Raw genomic sequence first — 19,638 nt, forward strand, 5'->3', positions numbered from 1 at the left:
TGGAAGCAGCACAGACACCGAGCACACCCCAACCACCCCGGAGAAGACAAAAGAAAGAAGCCAAGGCCGGCTAACAGGGCACCGGCACAAGCACCCAGACCAACCAGGAAGGAGGGAAGCACAGGCCAGGCAGCGCCCCCACCCCAAACCGAACGACCCGGCCCCCAGAGGGCCCAGAGGACAAAGCCCCTGAAACACCGCAGAGGAAGCCCAGGCCCCAGGAAAGAACAGCCAGCACAACCAGGGCCGCCAAACGACAACCACCGAGCACCCAGCCCAGAATGAGGAGCCCCGTCGAGAGCCTGGGAGCAGGCCAGGAGCCAGAACCCCACCAAGCAGAAAAGGACAGGGAACGAGCCAGAGACCAGAAAACCCCAGAAGGCCAAGGAAGGAGGCTGCAAACCGAACCAGGACTGGACACGACACCCCAGAGCAGCAGGGGCAGAGGAGGGCAACCCCAAAGGCCACAGGCCAGAGATGCCCCCAGAAAGACCCAGCAGACAGCCGACCAAACAACAGAGAGGCTAGCAAAGACCTGAAACCAACAATCAGGAACCGCACAGGCACAGCAAGGGTGGGGACAGGTCTAACAGCCGCAACCCCAAAACCCCCAACCCCAAAGGGAGGGAAAAGAGGCAGGGTGCAAGCCCAGGGCAACCAGAAACACCAGGCAGGCCCCAAAGCAGTACCCAACCAGGCACAACCCCGCCGAGCCCTAGCGAGCAGACAAGAACAAGAGCCATCAGGGCGGAGGGCCAGAGAGGCAACAAAAGCCGGGGCAGAAGACAAAGGACTGCACAGGCACACAATACCCAGGCCCAGCACGCAGCAAGGGCAGGAGCAGCGGAGAAGTCCCCAGGGCACACAGCACCCCCGACCAGGAACCAACCAGACCTGACCCCAGCCAATGCCGGAGAGGAGACAAGAACTGGAGCCTACAGGGACGAAAGACCGCAGGGCAAGAAAACAGCCACAACCAGGGCAACAAACGCAAAAGGAACCAGGAAGCCAGGATGTAAGCCAAACAATCTGCCAATGCATGAGGACCCCCAAGCCCAACCAGCCCCCGGACAGAGCCCACGCAGGGCACAGGCCAAAGCAAAGGGCAGGTAGGCCGACAGAGACCCCCAGCACACAACCGCCTGACCACACAGAAGGCCGGAAGAAAACAAACAGAGGCAACCGCAAAAGCTGAAACCGGAGGAATCAGAGAAGCCAGAGACCCAAGCAGCACCAGACAACCAGCAGCAAGGAGGGCAGACCCCCAAAGAGGCAAGACGAACACCACAGAACTGCACCCCAACAAGAGAAGTAGGGCACCCCAAACAGACACACACCGGAAGCAGAGCCCGGGGAGGCAAGGGAAGACAGGAGCAAGCCAAGACACCAGAACCAGGAAAAAAGAACCAGTAACGCCAGGCAAAACACACCCCAGAATCGGCAGAGAAGCGACAGCACAGCCAGCAAACCAAGGAGGCACAGCCAGAGGCCATGCCAAACCAGCAGGAAACCAGCAGATCAGGAGCAACAGGAGGCAACCCCAGACACGCCAACCCAGAAGCAGCGAACACCAGGACCCCACACTGGCCCGAACAAGGCTGCCGCAGCCCACGGACACCCAACCAGAGGCGAACCAAGCCAGGGAAGAGAACCGCCGGTTAGGAGCGGCCCCAGAAGGGCACACCACGGCACAACCCAAAACCACCAGAGCGCCAAGCCAGGAAACCCAGAGAACCCATAGACAAGGACACAGGGCCAAAGAAGGCGACCCACAGGCACCTAAAGACCCACATGAGCAGAAAAGGCCCAGTGGACCCCCAGCCAGACACCAGCCCAGCCAGAAGCCGACCCACGACGGGGACCAGATGAGCCCAGGACCCCTCCCAGGGAGCAACCACACCCGGAGTCCAGACGGACCCCCAACAGGGAGAACCGCAGAAAGGAAACCATAGAGGCGAGCCGCTGCAAGGAACGCACCCCCGGGGGGGATGAGAAAAAGAACAACCCCCAGCCCAAGGTGCGCCACCACGCTAGGGCAGGAGGATGAAACAGCCCGGGTGCCAGGCACACCGGGGGTACAAAAAGACCAACCCACAGCCAGGCTGCGAGAGTGCCAAAGCAACATGGCCCCCAACGGACAACCAGGGGCAGATCCCAGGGTGTACCACAAGTGCAAAGGAAGAGAAGGAGCCCAGCCATACTAGCCAGAAAAAAATGAAGCAAGCGACAGCACCCGGCAGACCCGACAGACACCCAGCCAAGAATGAGCAGCACCGCCGGCAGAACCAAGAGGGGGCGGCCAGGACCCACTGAAGCAAGCCAAAGGCAAGCACAGGAAACAGGGCACAGGTGCAGCAGAAGCAGGGGAACACAAGGACAACACCCAGGAAACCACAGAACCCAGGAGCAGCGCAAAGAGAGAGTCATAGCCAGGTGCAACCAAAGACAGCAGCACTCAGCATGCAAGAGGCAAGCAGCCAGAGCCAGCACCAACCAGCCAGCCCACACAAAGCAACCCAAGCACACAGAAGGCCCCGGAACAAAGATCGGCAGCCCCACACCACACGACGCCCCAGGCCGCACAAGCCTCAAACCAGGAGCACACACGGGGTGCAGCAGGGGACACGACAGAGGCTGCCGAACGGAACCGTGCAGGCCACAGGAGCAACCGCCAGGGCCAGCGCGAGGAGCAGGACACCAGCACACCGACCCCAAAACAGACCAGCGGAGAGGGGTCGAAAGAAGCGCTAAGGAGAACAGCACAGCCGCAAAGGAGGTAGCACGAGCGAAAGACACAGCCCAGCGCAAACCAACCCTGAATCAACAGGGATGCCAGCCCACAGAACAGGACAGCGGCAGGCAAAGAGCGCAAACTGGACCTGAAAGCAGCAAGGGCAGAGCGTCGCACAGAGCTCCGGGCACAACCCCGTCCGGCCACGAAGAAGCACAGGAAGCGGAGGCGACCCCAACGAGAGTCGGAATTGCACACAGGGAATCGGAAGACGAAGTGAACACACAGCACACCCAAGCGGGGCACACGTCACATCTGAACCGGCTGGCCAGGATGGACCAGAGACCGTAGGACAGGCAAGGCCATCATCCCACAAGCACAAAGCCCCAGGCAGCAACTGAAGCCGACGGCATCAGGCAACCCCAGGCAGCATCTGAACCAGGTCAAGGGATGTAATCGCCGCAGGGTAAATCACAAGTGGCACTGGCCCTCAGAGGCAGCACTACAGATGCACAGGACTTAATCTGCAGACCCCCCATAATCCGCATGCCGACGGCACCCCAGTGCCCAGGTGCGCAGCCCTATGCAGCCTGCGAACTTTCTGGCCTGTCTGAGAGAGATAGTCGCTCCACTCGAGCGGAGCGGCAGCTCCCTGCGCCTGAACGCCACACCAGCAACAGGGCTTCCCCGGCCATCGAACCGTGGCTCGCCAACCAGGCCGGATCCCGGGAAACAGCGAGATGAGATGAGAGCAGGCGGGAACAGGGAAGGAAGTCTTAGGGTCACACAGAACTGCCCGACAGGCTGGGAGCAGAAAAGACTGCAAAGCGGCACACACCATAAGGGAGGGGGGGCCGGAAGACAGGAACAAGGCCCCCCTCCACCCCCAATGGGCAGGTAGGTGAACCCGCTGGAACCACGCCATGATACGTAGGGAAACCACAGCAATGAGCAGGACATCAGAAAAGGAAAGAAAAATACACCGCTATGCGGAACTCACCGGGTGGGCGGCCAACCGGAACAAGGCCCTCCCCCCACCGCTGCCATCAAGCCCAAGGCGCCCATCCAGTAACCACGCCAGGGCTAGAGAATCAGGAAACTCAGTGCGTCTTGCACCCAGCCAGGTCACAGGAAGACGCGCCCAGGAACCTCGGAAGGAACCGGGAGGCCGGTGCACCAGCCCCCAAGGGCCGGCTGACAAGGAAGAGCCGGCCAAGAACATCATAGCCACACTGCAAGCCCGGCAGACCAGGAGGCGAACCAGCAGACTCCTCGCCCACACAGCCAGGCAGCCGGACTGGGAGGGAGTGGAAGAAGAAAACGCCACTCCAGCCCAGCAGGAGCAGCACCAGCACCTCATCACAAATCTGTTGAGAGACAGAAAAAAGAACAGACGGAATGCTGGGTAAGTACTGCTTATGTACTCCCCCGGTGGGAGGGGCAGAATTAGGGTCCCAGCATTCCTGTGATCTTTTTTTCTGTCTGGAGATGGTTATCTCCACTTTGTTTACGAATGGGACGAGGACATATGGGACCGGGGGGTAATATTTATTACCATACGTAAGAATGCCAGCCCACTGCTGTGCACTGCCTTTGGTTGTGTGCAACAGGGGTTTGACCCTAGGGCCTAGCCTGCAGCCATGCCTGGCACCCAATGAGTGGCCACTCCTTTCTGCACAAGGCCTTCAGCCATCCACGGCATGGCGTTGGCCTAGGGAGCCTGGCCTGCAGCCAGGCCCTTTGCCCAAACCCCTATCGGCAGCCACCTTCCACTGTGCATGGCCTTTGGCTGTGCATGGAATGAGTTAGCTGCAGATCCAACTGCCAATTCGCAGCAACTCACTAAGACTCCTGCCAGTAAGAAGATTGTGCATGCCTTGGTGACGTCACAGCTGGACTATGGCAACGTCCTATATCCAGGCGCAACTAAAGGAAGTCTGGCTAGACTTCAACGCATTCAGACTGCAGCAGCCCATCTGGTACTGGGTCTCCCTAGAAGATCGTCAGCCCCTAAAGCACTTAATACCCTTCGCTAGCTACCAGTCAAGAAAAGAATCACGTTTAAAGCAATGTGTAACTGTCACAAAATCTAGATGAATAGGGGCCCCAGTTACCTATGTTCTTTAATTACACCCCATATTCATTCTCGCACCCTCAGGTTGGGTGGAACCTTGCTAGCTAAGGTTCACAGAATCTGGAAAGCAAGAATGGGTGCCCGTTCCTTCAACTATCTGGCTGCAAAAGCCTGGAACTCTTTACCCATTCCAGTGAAAGCATGATTGGTAGAACAAACTTTCCCAAACAATTAAAAAAGTGACTATTTAGGTTCTAGTTTCTGTCTCTTTTGTGCTGTAACTCTCCTGCCTGCTCTCTCTTCTTTGGTCTGATTCTAGCACGGGGACACACCGTTGGTGTAACCAGGTGCTTCATAAATGGCATTTGATTTTGATTGATTGATTGGACCAAGAGCTCCCAATGGCTCCCACTGGACAACTACTGGATCTCAGAAACCCCAAAAATGTGCTTGTTTTTATTTGGCAAAAAACTACTGACTGGATTAACAACAAATCACAAAACAAACGTTTCTGGACAAAGATCTATCTTTCTCCTAAATTTGATGTAACTGTGTTTAGCAGTATTTTTTGTTTTGCTGATCAATTTTCCTATGGGAAATTACATAGGGAAATTACATTTCGAGTCCCCCCATGATCAGGCCCTGCTATCAAAACCGTCACTGGCAGACAACCCCCCTTCTGTGCATGAATTCTGCATGTGCATGGCGTGGGATTTGTTCCCAAATCGTGTTTTCCCCTTGATATGACTATGGGGATTTTTCATTTTTTGAACACGACTACAGCCCGAACCCCTGAACAGTCGTACACCAAATTTGGAAGAAGCTAGATGTTGGTACAGAAAGCATGCATTTGGTGATTTGGTGTAAACAGTATCCCTCTAGACCTATATTATTTTGACGTGGGCTCACATGAAACAAACACAACTACCTATTGGGTGTATTATTGTTTTATCTTTTTTTAATTATTTTCAATACTTTTGTTCATTTTACGTACAAAAATTCATTACTTATTTGACCGCAGCAGAGTGACCATATGTAGGGACGGCAGTACGTGTGGAACAGAGAAACCGTTCAAGGCTTACTCAGTAGAAGAACATTACTTACCACACAGACGATATTCGTACCGCTGTGGCCCACTCCAAGATGGAGAAAAGGAACATAAAAGCAACGATATAAAGGACAAACTCGAGTAACTTCACTTCCATGCGAACTTGATACGAACCAAGGAAGGTTGGCATTTGAAGTTGCATCCATTTAGATGAGCACGCATTTTGGGACAAAACAATACGTTCTATTTCCAGATTTAAAAGTGTTTCCAAGAAGGCAAACGCATAGAAGAAAAACGTATCTTTCCCCTTCCATGCCCGTTACCTAACCAAGTAGTAACAGGTCTTGAAAAAGATGGCAACCAAAGGACATTAAGCCATCGAAACGCGCGTCGACCAGAGTATTAGACACACCCCAGCGTTCAGCACAGTACAGAGGGTTGAGTAGCTCACCCCTGTCTGGGTTCTCCTGTGCATGCGGATAGGTTCTGGGGTGGGTAGGGTATGTGTTATGTATGAGAGTGACATGAATGAGGAGTATGCAGAGGTGTGAATGGTGTGGGGACTTTCCTTCTTTTCCGTTTGAATCAATGTTAAAAATTGTATGTGGTTGTAATAGGGTATTTATTTCTATCTTGTATTAACTCTGTTTCTCAGAAAATCAAAAAAATATACAAAGCCTGCTATGAATTTTGGTGTAAATTTGTATATATAAAAATAGGAACAAATGTTTGTACGTTCTTTGAAAAATAAGTAATGAATTTTTGTACGTAAAATTAACAAAAGTATTGAAAATAATTAAAAAAAAGATAAAACAATAATACACCCAATAGGTAGTTGTGATTGTTTCATGTGAGCCCACGTCAAAATAATATAGGTCTAGAGGGATACTGTATATTATATGTTGTTGTTTTCTTTCCCCCTGTTCCCTGACCTCAAATTATTCGTATAGGGGGTTGCCCTTTTTCACGTGATTTGGTGTAAATCCATTCAGTAGTTTCAGAACTATTTAAGTTAAAAAACAAATAAATATCTAGGGACGCGAGTCCTTTCAGTGGGCTCAGGGATCCTACTAAAATTTGATTGCCTGCCAACAGTTCGACCAGGAAGTGTTGGAAGCCATCTTAGGACTTGGCTTGAAGCCGAGTCCCACAAAAAAGTAAAAATAAGGGGACGTGGCCAATATGGCGGCATGAGCAGTCGTGTCTCGCAGGAGCTCCATTCCCGCCTGGCCTACAGCACAGTCAACAGCATCCCCTGGCCAGTAAAAGCCATGGGGGAAGAATTGCCAGCTTGCAGCCCCCCCAGCCCCGGGGACCGCCACCCCCGGGGCTTGAAATTATTTGGGATGGGGGGGCTCTCTGGCCCCCCCAGCCCCGGGGACCTCCACCCCCAGGGCAACTTGTCAGTGTGGGAGGGGGACCACGCAGCCCCCCTCCTGGAGCCTGAATAGGCCCTGGGGACTGCCACCCCCCAGGGCCGGCTCCTGCAGTGTCCCGGGGTGGCCACCCCCGGGACACTGTAGTTTGCAATGACAGGGCGGGAGCCTCATGGCTCCCGCCCTGTCATTGCAAACTGCTTTGCTACATTGAAGCAAGAGCAGGGAAACTTGCTCTTGCTTCAATGAAGCAAAGCTGATTGCTTTTCCACATGGGGCGCAGCATGTTAGCTGCTCCCCATGTGGAAAAGCAATGCCGGCTCCCGCAGGACCGGGGAGCCAGCTGGGACCGTGGGGGACCGTGGGGGGATTGGGGACACCCCCACGGCCCCCAACAGAGGCCAGGCCCCGGAGGATGGGGACCCCAGGGCCATAAGTGGCCTGGGAGGGGGACTACGCAGCCCCCCTCCATTAAAAAAAAAAAAATTATGAAAAGGGCCATGCCCTGGGGGATGGGTTCCCCGGGGCAAATTATGGCCTAGGGAGGGGGGCCACGCGGCCCCCTTACCAATTTTTTTTTTTTTTATAAACAAAAATTGGAGACAGGCCCTGGGGGATGGGGTCCCCAGGGCCAAATAAATGGAAAAAGAAGGGGGGCTACACAGCCCCCCTTCTAAAATAAAAAGAAAAAAAGACAGGGATCGGGCCTGAGGCCACGCCCTCTTCTTACACCACTCTGCAAACGCGCCCCCTGGCGCGTTTGCAGAGGGGGAACTAATTTCCCTTGAATACTGGGGGTCCCTGGGGGCCAACTAGCCCACCAGGAACCTCCAGTATGCGCCAGGGGGCTGCGTTGCAGAGAGGTGTAATGAGGCCACACCCCTTTTTACACCTCTCTGCAACTCAGCTCCGTGGCGCTTACTGGAGGTACCTGGTGGCCTAGTTGGCCGCTAGAGGACCTCAGGATTCAAGGGAACTCAATCCCCCAACTTAAATCACGCCACGGGTGCGTTTACAGAGTGGTGAAGGTAGGGGCCGGGGCCTGAGGTGATATGTGTGCAAACACGCCCTGTGGCGTGTTTTAAGTTAGGGAATTAATTCCTCTTCAATCCAGAGGTCCCTTAGGGGTCAACTAGCCCACCAGGTACCTCCAGGAAGCGCCACGGAGCTGCGTTGCAGAGTGTTGTAAAAAGGGGCGTGGCCTCTGAACACCGCTCTGCAACGCAGCTCCCTGACGCATACTGGAGGTACCTGGTGGGCTAGTTGGCCCCCAGGGGACAGCAGGATTGAAGAGGAATTAATTCCCGAACTTAAATCGCGCCACAGGGCGTGTTTGCACACGTCACCTCAGGCCCTGCCCCCTTCCTATACCATTGTACAAATATTCCTCTAAAATCAGCCGAACAACGAATTCCGATTTACTCACCGGTTATCAGCAAAGGACCTAGGGCTGCATCTCTTGGACCAGCACTGACCCTGAAAAGTAATTCTAAGCGTACTTACTAGTAACTTGTATTTCCTTCCATAGGAATCCATTGTGTGGTTTTCAGCAGTTAAGTTTCTAAGTGTCCATTTTTGAAACGTACAAATATTCCTCTAAAATCAGCCGAACTACTAATTCCAATTTACTCACCTGTTATCAGGAGAGAACCCAGGGCTGCATCTTTTAGCCCAGCACTGACCCTGAAAAGTAATTCTAAGCGTACTTACTAGTAACTTGTATTTCCTTCCGTAGGAATCCATTGTGTGGTTTTCAGCAGAAAAGTTTCTAAGTGTCCATTTTTGAAAAATACAAATATTCCTCAAAATTTAGCCGAAATACGAATTCCGATTTACTCAACTGTTCTCAGGAGAGAACCCAGTGCTGCATCTTTTAGACCAGCACTGACCCTGACAAGTAATTCTAAGCGTACTTACCAGTAACTTGTATTTCTTTCCATAGGAATCCATTGTGTGGTTTTCAGCAGAAAAGTTTTTAAGTGTCCATTTTTCAAACATACAAATATTTCTCTAAAATCAGCCGAACTACAAATTCCAGTTTACTCACCTGTTATCAGGAGAGAACCCAGGGGTGCATCTTTTAGCCCAGCACTGACCCTGAAAAGTAATTCTAAGCGTACTTACCTGTAACTTGTATTTCTATCCATAGGAATCCATTGTGTGGTTTTCAGCAGAAAAGTTTCTAAGTCTCCATTTTTGAAACATACAAATATTCCTCTAAAATCAGCCGAACTACGAATTACGCTTTACTCACCTGTTCACAGGAGAGAACCCAGTGCTGCATCTTTAAGACCAGCACTGACCCTGAAAAGTAATTCTAAGCGTACTTACCAGTAACTTGTATTTCTTTCCATAGGAATCCATTGTGCGGTTTTCAGCAGAAAAGTTTCTGTGTCCATTTTTGAAACGTACAAATATTCCTCTAAAATCAGCCGAACTACGAATTCTGATTTACTCACCCGTTCTCAGGAGAGAACCCAGGGCTGCATCTTTTAGACCAGCACTGACCCTGAAAAGTAATTCTAAGCGTACTTACCAGTAACTTGTATTTCTTTCCATAGGAATCCATTGTGCGGTTTTCAGCAGAAAAGTTTCTGTGTCCATTTTTGAAACGTACAAATATTCCTCTAAAATCAGCCGAACTACGAATTCTGATTTACTCACCTGTTATCAGGAGAGAACCCAGGGCTGCATCTTTTAGACCAGCACTGACCCTGAAAAGTAATTCTAAGCGTACTTACCAGTAACTTGTATTTCTTTCCATAGGAATCCATTGTGTGGTTTTCAGCAGAAAAGTTTCGAAGTGTCCATTTTTGAAACGTACAAATATTCCTCTAAAATCAGCCGAACTACGCATTCTGATTTGCTCACCTGTTCTCAGGAGAGAACCCAGGGCTGCATCTTTTAGACCAGCACTGACCCTGAAAAGTAAATCTAAGCGTACTTACCAGTAACTTGTATTTCCTTCCATAGGAATCCATTGTGTGGTTTCCAGCAGAAAAGTTTCTGTGTCCATTTTTAAAACGTACAAATATTCCTCTAAAATCAGCCGAACTACGAATTCTGATTTACTCACCTGTTATCAGGAGAGAACCCAGGGCTGCATCTTTTAGCCCAGCACTTACCCTGAAAAATAATTCTAAGCGTACTTACCAGTAACTTGTATTTTTTTCCATAGGAATCCATTGTGTGGTTTTCAGCAGAAAAGTTTTGAAGTGTCCATTTTTGAAATGTAAAAATATTCCTCTAAAATCAGCCGAACTACGAATTACGATTTACTCACCTGTGATCAGGAGAGAACCCAGTGCTGCATCTTTTAGACCAGCACTGACCCTGAAAAGTAATTCTAAGCGTACTTACCAGTAACTTGTATTTCTTTCCATAGGAATCCATTGTGTGGTTTTCAGCAGAAAAGTTTTGAAGTGTCCATTTTTGAAATGTAAAAATATTCCTCTAAAATCAGCCGAACTACGAATTAGGATTTACTCACCTGTGATCAGGAGAGAACCCAGTGCTGCATCTTTTAGACCAGCACTGACCCTGAAAAGTAATTCTAAGCGTACTTACCAGTAACTTGTATTTCCTTCCATAGGAATCCATTGTGTGGTTTTCAGCAGAAAAGTTTTGAAGTGTCCATTTTTGAAACGTACAAATATTCCTCTAAAATCAGCCGAACTACGAATTACAATTTACTCACCTGTGATCAGGAGAGAACCCAGGGCTGCATCTTTTAGACCAGCACTGACCCTGAAAAGTAATTCTAAGCGTACTTACCAGTGACTTGTATTTCCTTCCATAGGAATCCATTGTGTGGTTTTCTTTTCACCAGAAAAGTTTCTAAGTGTCCATTTTTGAAACGTACAAATATTCCTCTAAAATCAGCCGAACTACGAATTTCAATTTACTCACCTGTCATCAGCAGAGAACCCAGGGCTGCATCTTTTAGCCCAGCACTGACCCTGAAAAATAATTCTAAGCATACTTAACAGTAACTTTTATTTCCTTGCATAGGTATCCATTGTGTGCTTTTAAGTAGAAAAGTTTCTAAGTGTCTATTTTCACAAACTAAAAATATTCCTACAAAATCGTCTGTATGACTTAAACACATTCTTTCAACTGTTTACAGGAGATTCACCTGTGCTGGATCCAGGATCCACCACTGAGTAAGAAAAAGTAACGCTAACACTACTTACCTGCTAAGTGAATTTTCTGCCATAGGATAACATTGGTGAGTCTATGTGAAAAAATTTCTAAGTGTCAACTTTTAAAATACAATAATAATCCTTAAAAATCACCACTGTAACCAAAACGCTTTTACTCAACTGTTTACAGGAGATGTCCAAGGACTGAATCTAGCATCCAGTCTGTGGTTAGAAAAGTAATCCATAAAGTAACTAATTGCATTTGACTAGAAATTCACTTTGAGCTCAATGTTGCTTTGTGTTTGAAATTGTGTTGCCCATTGCAACAACTGTAACTACTGTACTTAAAAGTCTATTGCCTATTTGCAAAGTATTTAAACTAAATTAATTCATTCTGAGAAAGTATATTTTGTATTGTAATGTATAATGTAAATACAAAAATAAAATATCTAAAAATAAACAGTTTAAACAATGTAGTAAATCAGTATAAAAAAAATCAGTATAACAATTAATACTTTAAAAATTGTCATTTACAAAACCTTTGAAATTCACTGAAAAAACCATAGGTTTCAGGCCTGATATAGTTAGGAATTGCACTGAAAAAACCATAGGTTTCGGGCCTGATATAGTTAGAAATTAGCATTTAAAAAACCTTTGAAATTCACTGAAAAACCAATGGTTTCAGGCCTGATATAGTTAGGAATTAGCATTAAAAAAACCTTAGAAATTCACTGAAAAAACAATAGGTTTTAGGGGTGTTATAGTTAGCTGGACATTTCACTCGAACAAAACCATTGAAATTCCTCAGATATAGTTAGTTGTACTAACTACATCTCTTTCGCTCCCGCAATCCACTGCTGATGATGTCACATATTACATCATTCATGACATGGTCAGTGACATCACTGATGACATCTCAAATGACATCACTGATGATTTCAAAGGTTTTTTAAATGCTAAATCCTAACTATATCAGGCCTTAAACCTATGGTTTTTTCAGTGAATATATATTATCTACTGGCGGTCTTGAATAACTTGCGGTCGCGTGAGTTATAGTTGCATGCACTAACTATAACAGGGGAATTTCATTGGTTTTTCACGAGTGAAATGTCCAGCTAACTATAACATGTGTGAAACCTATGGTTTTTTAAGTGAATTTGCAAGGTTTTTAAAATGCTAATTCCTAACTAAAACGTGTGTGAAACCTATGGTTTTTTCAGTGAATATATATATATATGTATATATATATATATATATATATATATACATATATATATATATATGATAGATAGATAGATAGATAGATAGATAGATAGATAGATAGATAGATAGATAGATAGATAGATAGATAGATAGATAGATAGATAGATAGATAGATAGATAGATAGATAGATAGATAGATAGATAGATAGATAGATAGATAGATAGATAGAGACATAGATAGATAGATACATAGATAGATATAGATATTCACTGAACTGAAGGTTAAAGGGACATTATAGTTAGGCTCAGATTTCACTCATTTAAAACCAGTGCAATTGAGCAGTTACATTTACCTGACCTAACTATAAAGTACACCATGCAATGCACTACGTATGACCTCACATATTACATCACATGACATGGTCAGTGACATTACTGATGATATCTCAAATTACATCACTGATGACATCATCCAGTGAGTGTTTTCTAAAGGTGTCTGTGTTAAACATATATATATATATTAAGGTACCTCAAAAGTTAAATTATTTTCCTTTGTGTACTACTAATTAGTGATTCTGTTTTAAAACATAGATTATGTGAGTGTATGTGAACTGTTTATATCTGTTTGTGAATGGGTATGTGTTTAGCTGTATCAGTGAAAAAGTAGGTGTGTGAGTGGTATATGGATGAGTGAGTGATAATGTGAGAGACTGTATAGATGAGGGGGTGGGTGTGTGAGTTTTTGTATGGGTGAGCGAGTATCTGTGCTAGTGACTATATAAGTAACTGAGTGGTTGTGTGAGTGGCTGTATGGGTGAGTGAGTGGGTGTGTAAGTGGCTGGATATGGTGAATGACAGGGTACAGTGAGTGGGTGTGTGAGTGGTTGTAAATGGTGAATTACAGGGTGCATGGGTGTCTGTATGGGTCTGACAAAGTGGCCTCCCTTCCTCCTGAGTACAGCGCCTTGACTTGTAATCGGCAGGGAAATAAAAGGGGAGGTGGAGTTGCAATTTTTACACGCAGGATATTTGCCACCGAGAAAATAGTAGAGGAGAGTCTGGATGGGGCTGAGGTTCTGGGGATTAAGTTGGGACTTACATCCTCATGTTTGATAGTGGTAGTGGTATACCGCCCTCCCTGGCTAACTCCGCTGTTCAATGATTTTTTTCATGAAGTTATGAGTGATCTGTATTCGAGATATCAACAGATCCTGGTTCTCGGGATTTTATTTACCATTGGGATCGCATATATCAAAAGATTGCACATCTAGCAGATTTGATGAGGCCATGACCATGCTGGGGTTGCACCAAATCATGGGGCTCCCACAAATGAGAAGGGCCACATTTTGGACCTTATAGACAAAACACTGCGATCCAGCACTCCACATAGTCGATTTGAAATACAATCATATAAAATATGTCTGTCCATTCAGCAGGTCTTGTTTCAGATTTTCTTTATTGAATTCTTCTTTCTTTTTTTTTAAAAACACACACAGCGTAGCCGACGAATTTCGTCCCTAAGGACTTCTTCAGGGCAAATTTGAGATATAAGGGAGCTTGATCTTGTTCCTCTCCAAAACTAAGGTCTATGGCCAAGCCTTGCTTTGGTCAGCCAGAATAATAAATTACCGTTTTAGTTTTACTCGATCAATCTGAGTTTCTCAGTGTAATATCACCCTGTCAGGGTTTTTAAAATTAATTATATCAGTATAACGGAGCAGAACCCCCCAAGAGGACATCAAAGAAATATTCATGTGAAACTACAAGTATGTTGACCCACCTGCAGATGTACCATTCCAACCATTTGGCGATAGCCCAGAGGGAGTGCAGTCCAACAGATGGATTGAAGTCAAGTGCAACACCAATTGGGGACCCTATACCTGCTGAGGCTCAGCAACATCTCCCTGAGAAGTACCCAGAGATCCTAAAGATTGGGACTCCCTTTCTGGACTGCGGAAAAGTCCTCACTGTAGGGGAACAATTGGTTGCTGCAGTTCTAGAGTATTAATTGATTTTGGGTTATATGGTTACATGACACTTGTATCCCCTGTTTTAAGTTTTTTCAGTTAATACTTTTTCCAGTTGCCATTTTATTTGCAAAAAAAAACACTTTTTTAAAGAACTGGAAAAAAAGTTCTGAAAAATCACAAAAAAAGTTCTTGTGAGAGCCACTTTTCTTGGTTTAAATGAAGATAAACTGTGTGTGTGTATGTTTAAGAAAGAGCATGAGCAAATTAGTTTCTGTGTTAGTAAGTGAGTTGCTATATGAGTGAATAACTGGATGTGTAAGTGTTTGAATAAGTGGGTCAGTGAGTGGAAATGACAGAGATGTGTGGGTTTCTGAATCAGTGTGTGAGTGCTTGTATGGGTAAGTGAGTGGGTACATGAGTAGCTGTACTGGTGAGTGAGTGGGTGTGAGTGGGTATAGGGGTGTGTCAGCTGCATGAATGGTTGTATGAGTGTATGAATGGATGCATGACTGGGTGTATGGGTGATTCAGTGGGCGTGTAAGTGGATGTATGGGTATGAACGCATTTGTGAGTGGCTGTCTGGATATGTGAATGAGTGTGTGAGTGTAAGAGAAAGTGAGTGGGTGTGTGAGTGGCAGTAAATGGTGCATGAGAGGGTGCATGAGTGAGTATATGAGTGAGTGAATGGGCGCTTGATTATCTATATGGGTGAGTGATTGGGTGTGTTAGTGATTGTATGGGTGACTAAGTGGATGTATGAGTGACTGCATAAGTGAGTAAGTGGGTATGTGAGTATCTGTATGGGTGTGAGAGTACATGTACGGGTGAGAGAGTGTGTCAGTGACTGTGTGAGTGACTGAGTGTGTGCATGAGTAGCTGTACTGGTGAGTGAGTGGGTGTGAGTGGGTATATGGGTGTGTCAATAGCTGTATGAATTGTTGTATGAGTATATGAATGGATGCATGACTGGGTGTATGGGTGATTCAGTGGGCATGTAAGTGGATGTATGGGTGTGAATGCATTTGTGAGCGGATTTCTGGATATGTGAATGAGTGTGTGAGTGTTTGTAAGGGTAAGTGAAATGGTGTGTGAGCGGCTGTAAATGGTGCATGAGAGGGTGCATGAGTGAGTAAATGAGTGAGTGAATGGGTGCTTGATTATCTATATGGGTGAGAGATTGGGTGTGTTAGTGATTGTATGGGTGACTAAGTGGATGTATGAGTGACTGGGTGTGTGAGTATCTGTATGGGTGTGAGAGTACATGTACGGGTGAGTGAGTGTGTCAGTGACTATGTGAGAGACTGAGTGTGTGTGTGTTACTAGCTTTATGGGTGAGTGACTGGCTCTATCAATAGCTGTATAGCTGACTGAGTTTGTGTATGAATGACTGTTTGGGTTGAGTGAGTGGATGTGTTTATAACTTTATGGGTGAGTAATCAGTAGTTACATGGGAGAGTGACTAGCTTTGTTAGTAATTTAATTGGTGACTTAGTGGATGTATGAGAGACTGTATGGGTGAGTGAGTGGCTGCTTGAGTGCTGTATGGATGAGTGACTATCTCTGTGAGTATTGGTGAGTGAGTGGGTGTGTCAGTGCCTGTATGGGTATATAAGTGGGTGCATGAGTGGCTGTTTGGGTGAGTGACTAGGTGTGTGAGTGGGTGTAGGGTGAGTGAGAGAGTGCTTGAGTGGCTGTATTAGAGACTGCCTGAGTGTGTCAGTAGCTGTATGGGTGATTGACTGGCTGTGTTAGTAGCTGTATAGGTGAGAGATTGGTTTTGTCAGTAACTGTATGGTTGTGTGAGTAAGTGTGTTCGTGGTTGTCTGAGTAGATGTATGGATAAGTGAATGGGTGAGCCAGTGGCTATATAGGTAAGTGAGGGGGTGCATGAGTGGATATAGGGGTGAATGAGTGGCTGTGTTACTCCTTGTTCTGCTTGGGTTTTCGGATCAGATAGAACCCGCTCATCGGAGCCTCACTAACCCAGCCAGAACGTTTCCCCCTCCCTAGAACCTGTTTACAATCCTACAACCACATATATCTATCACCTAAGGACAGGGGATTCCTACTATGCATACCAAGATCTCATAAGTGGCGGCCTCGCGGTCCCATACGAACCCAGACCTCTCTACCCATACGACAGTATCACAAGTGGCGGCCTCGCGGTCCCATACGAACCCAGACCTCTCTGCCCATACGACAGTATCAGCACAATCGGCGGCCTCGCGATCCCCTACGAATCCAGACCTCTCTGCCCATACGACAGTATCACAACTGGCGGCCTCGCGGTCCCATACGAACCCAGACCTCTCTACCCAGACGGCAGTCTCAGCACAATCGGCGGCCTCGCGATCCCATACGGATCCAGACCTCTCTGCCCATACGACAGTATCACAAGTGGCGGCCTCGCGGTCCCATACGAACCAAGACCTCTCTACCCAGACGGCAGTCTCAGCACAATCGGCGGCCTCGCGATCCCATACGGATCCAGACCTCTCTGCCCATACGACAGTATCACAAGTGGCGGCCTCGCGGTCCCATACGAACCCAGACCTCTCTGCCCATACGACAGTATCACAAGTGGCGGCCTCGCGGTCCCATACGAACCCAGACCTCTCTACCCAGACGGCAGTCTCAGCACAATCGGCGGCCTCGCGATCCCATACGGATCCAGACCTCTCTGCCCATACGACAGTATCACAAGTGGCGGCCTCGCGGTCCCATACGAACCCAGACCTCTCTACCCAGACGGCAGTCTCAGCACAATCGGCGGCCTCGCGATCCCATACGGATCCAGACCTCTCTGCCCATACGACAGTATCACAAGTGGCGGCCTCGCGGTCCCATACGAACCCAGACCTCTCTACCCAGACGGCAGTCTCAGCACAGTTGGCGGCCTCGCGATCCCCTACGATTTCAGACCTCTCTACCTGGACGGCAGTCTCATACGACAGTTCATCCTATGATCACCATAACATACAAAAAGGGAATCAGTCTCACTATTCATCAGATCACACAAGGATTGCCAGTTCGGGCATAGCCTGTTCTCAGGTTTGAGGGGCTCCTCTTTCCCTTATTCAGTTACCACTTACCTGATCAGGGTTAACATCTGTTCATGTAGCCGCAGCCGACTAGAAGAATAGGCTACCCTCTTATTCAAGAACACACAGCATATGTTGGTTCACTACAAACTGGATACTTTATTACTCATTGCACATACAATCACATAACATTACGATATAACACATAACCTGCAAAGAAAAGTGAAAGATTAAGTTGTACACTCTAATAAGAAAGGGTCGACATCACCTTAGTAGTATGTAGCCTGCACTCAGTAGTCATCTAGGCTCCCTTCTCGTCTGTGCCTCGGCTCGCCTGGAATCACCCTTCTCCGAGTCACTGGGACCTCTTCCTTATCGGCTACTCTCTCCTCTCTGGTTATTCTGTTAGGAAAGCATCTGTCTCTCAGTTCTTCTCCGCCTTCAAGATGGCGTCTGTCTTCCCTGGAATAAGTAGTAGCTCTACTGCTAACGGCTAGATGCCGCCTACGGACTGAACATGTAACTGCCTCAAACTTTCACTAATATAGAGGTGCATTTCCTCATGGAAAATTCCGGCCCGTAACCCGCCGCCCACCAACTTCTTGTACCTCCCCGTACCAAGGACACGTTCCCAGCCGGCCGGCCTGATGTAGTGTCTTCGGCATGAAGAAAAATACAATCCTTCGATAAGGGCCGGCCTGAACCGGTTCTCTCCAAGCGAATAACACCTCATAACTAAAACATTGTATTTGACCTAGAAGAATCCCAAGCTGCCGGAGCAGAAAGAAAGATGGAGTCCCTCCCGTTTGAGGCCTACCAGGCCGCAATTCAGCACGGCTCCATGAAATACCCTCACTACAGGACAGGTTATCCCTAATACTAACGAATCTATCCCCTAGGCTATATGTGCAAGCCCTGATCTATGGGGAAGAGCACAGAATCATGTCAAAGTGCCTAGTAAATAGGCTCCATTCACTACTCTAGCCCTTAGGCTTGAATGGTAAGAGACTGAAGTCATATTCAATCACTTGTTAACACAAGAAGGCCAGGAAAATCGAGCAGAACACTCCTGTATGAATAAATGACTCTCAATGAGTGGTAGGATTGGTGAGCGAGTGGGTATTTGAGTGCCTATATGGATAAATGATTGGATGCATGAGTGTCTGTATGGGTGAGTGACTGGGTGTGTTAGTTGGTGTATGGGTGCATGAATGGCTGTGTGAGTGATTTAATTGGTGAAAAAGTGGGTGTGTGAGTAGATGTAAATGGTGAATGAAAGGGTGCATGAGTAGTATATAGGCAGTCAGTGGGTGTGTGAGTATATATATGGGTGAGTGAGTAGGTATGTGAGTGGCTGTATGCATGAGTGAGTCTATCAGTGACTGTATGAGGGACTGAGTTTGTATGTCTGTTATTAACTGTATGGGTAACTGACTGACTGTGTTAGTAGCTATGTAGGTGAGTGACTGGCTCTATCAGTAATTGTATGGGTGAGTGAGTGGGTGTGTTAGTAGCTGTATGGGTTAGTGATTGGGAATGTCAGTGATTACATGGGAGAGTGGCTCGGTGTGTTAGTGATTGTTTGGGTGACCGAGTGGATGTATGAGTGACTATGGATGAGTGAGTGGATATGTGAGTGTCTGTATAGATAAGTCAGTGTGTGTGTGAGTACCTGTATGGGTGAGTAAATAACTTATTTTTTTTCAGTTTTATATAGCTCAAACTTGACCCGAATCCAACCAGGTATCAGAGTGATTTACATAGCACCAGTTACGTTACATGAGGACACACATTCATTTTTTTTGTTAGGCACAGGGAGATTAAGTGATTTGCCCAGAATCACAGGATGTTCAGTGTCATTACCGAGACTCGAACCCAGTTCGACAGGCCTGAGGTCGAGCGCCCTAGCCATTAGACCAACTCCTCTCCTCTTAACCAACTTCTCTCCTCTCTTTGTCAGTGACTGTCCACTAGCTCTGTGGGTAAGAGACTGGCTATGTTAGTAGCTATACAGGTGACTGAGTGGGTTTATTATTGACTGTTTGGTTCAGTG

Source organism: Triturus cristatus, chromosome 8 (assembly GCF_964204655.1).
Source record: "Triturus cristatus chromosome 8, aTriCri1.1, whole genome shotgun sequence".
Lineage (NCBI taxonomy): Eukaryota > Metazoa > Chordata > Amphibia > Caudata > Salamandridae > Triturus > Triturus cristatus.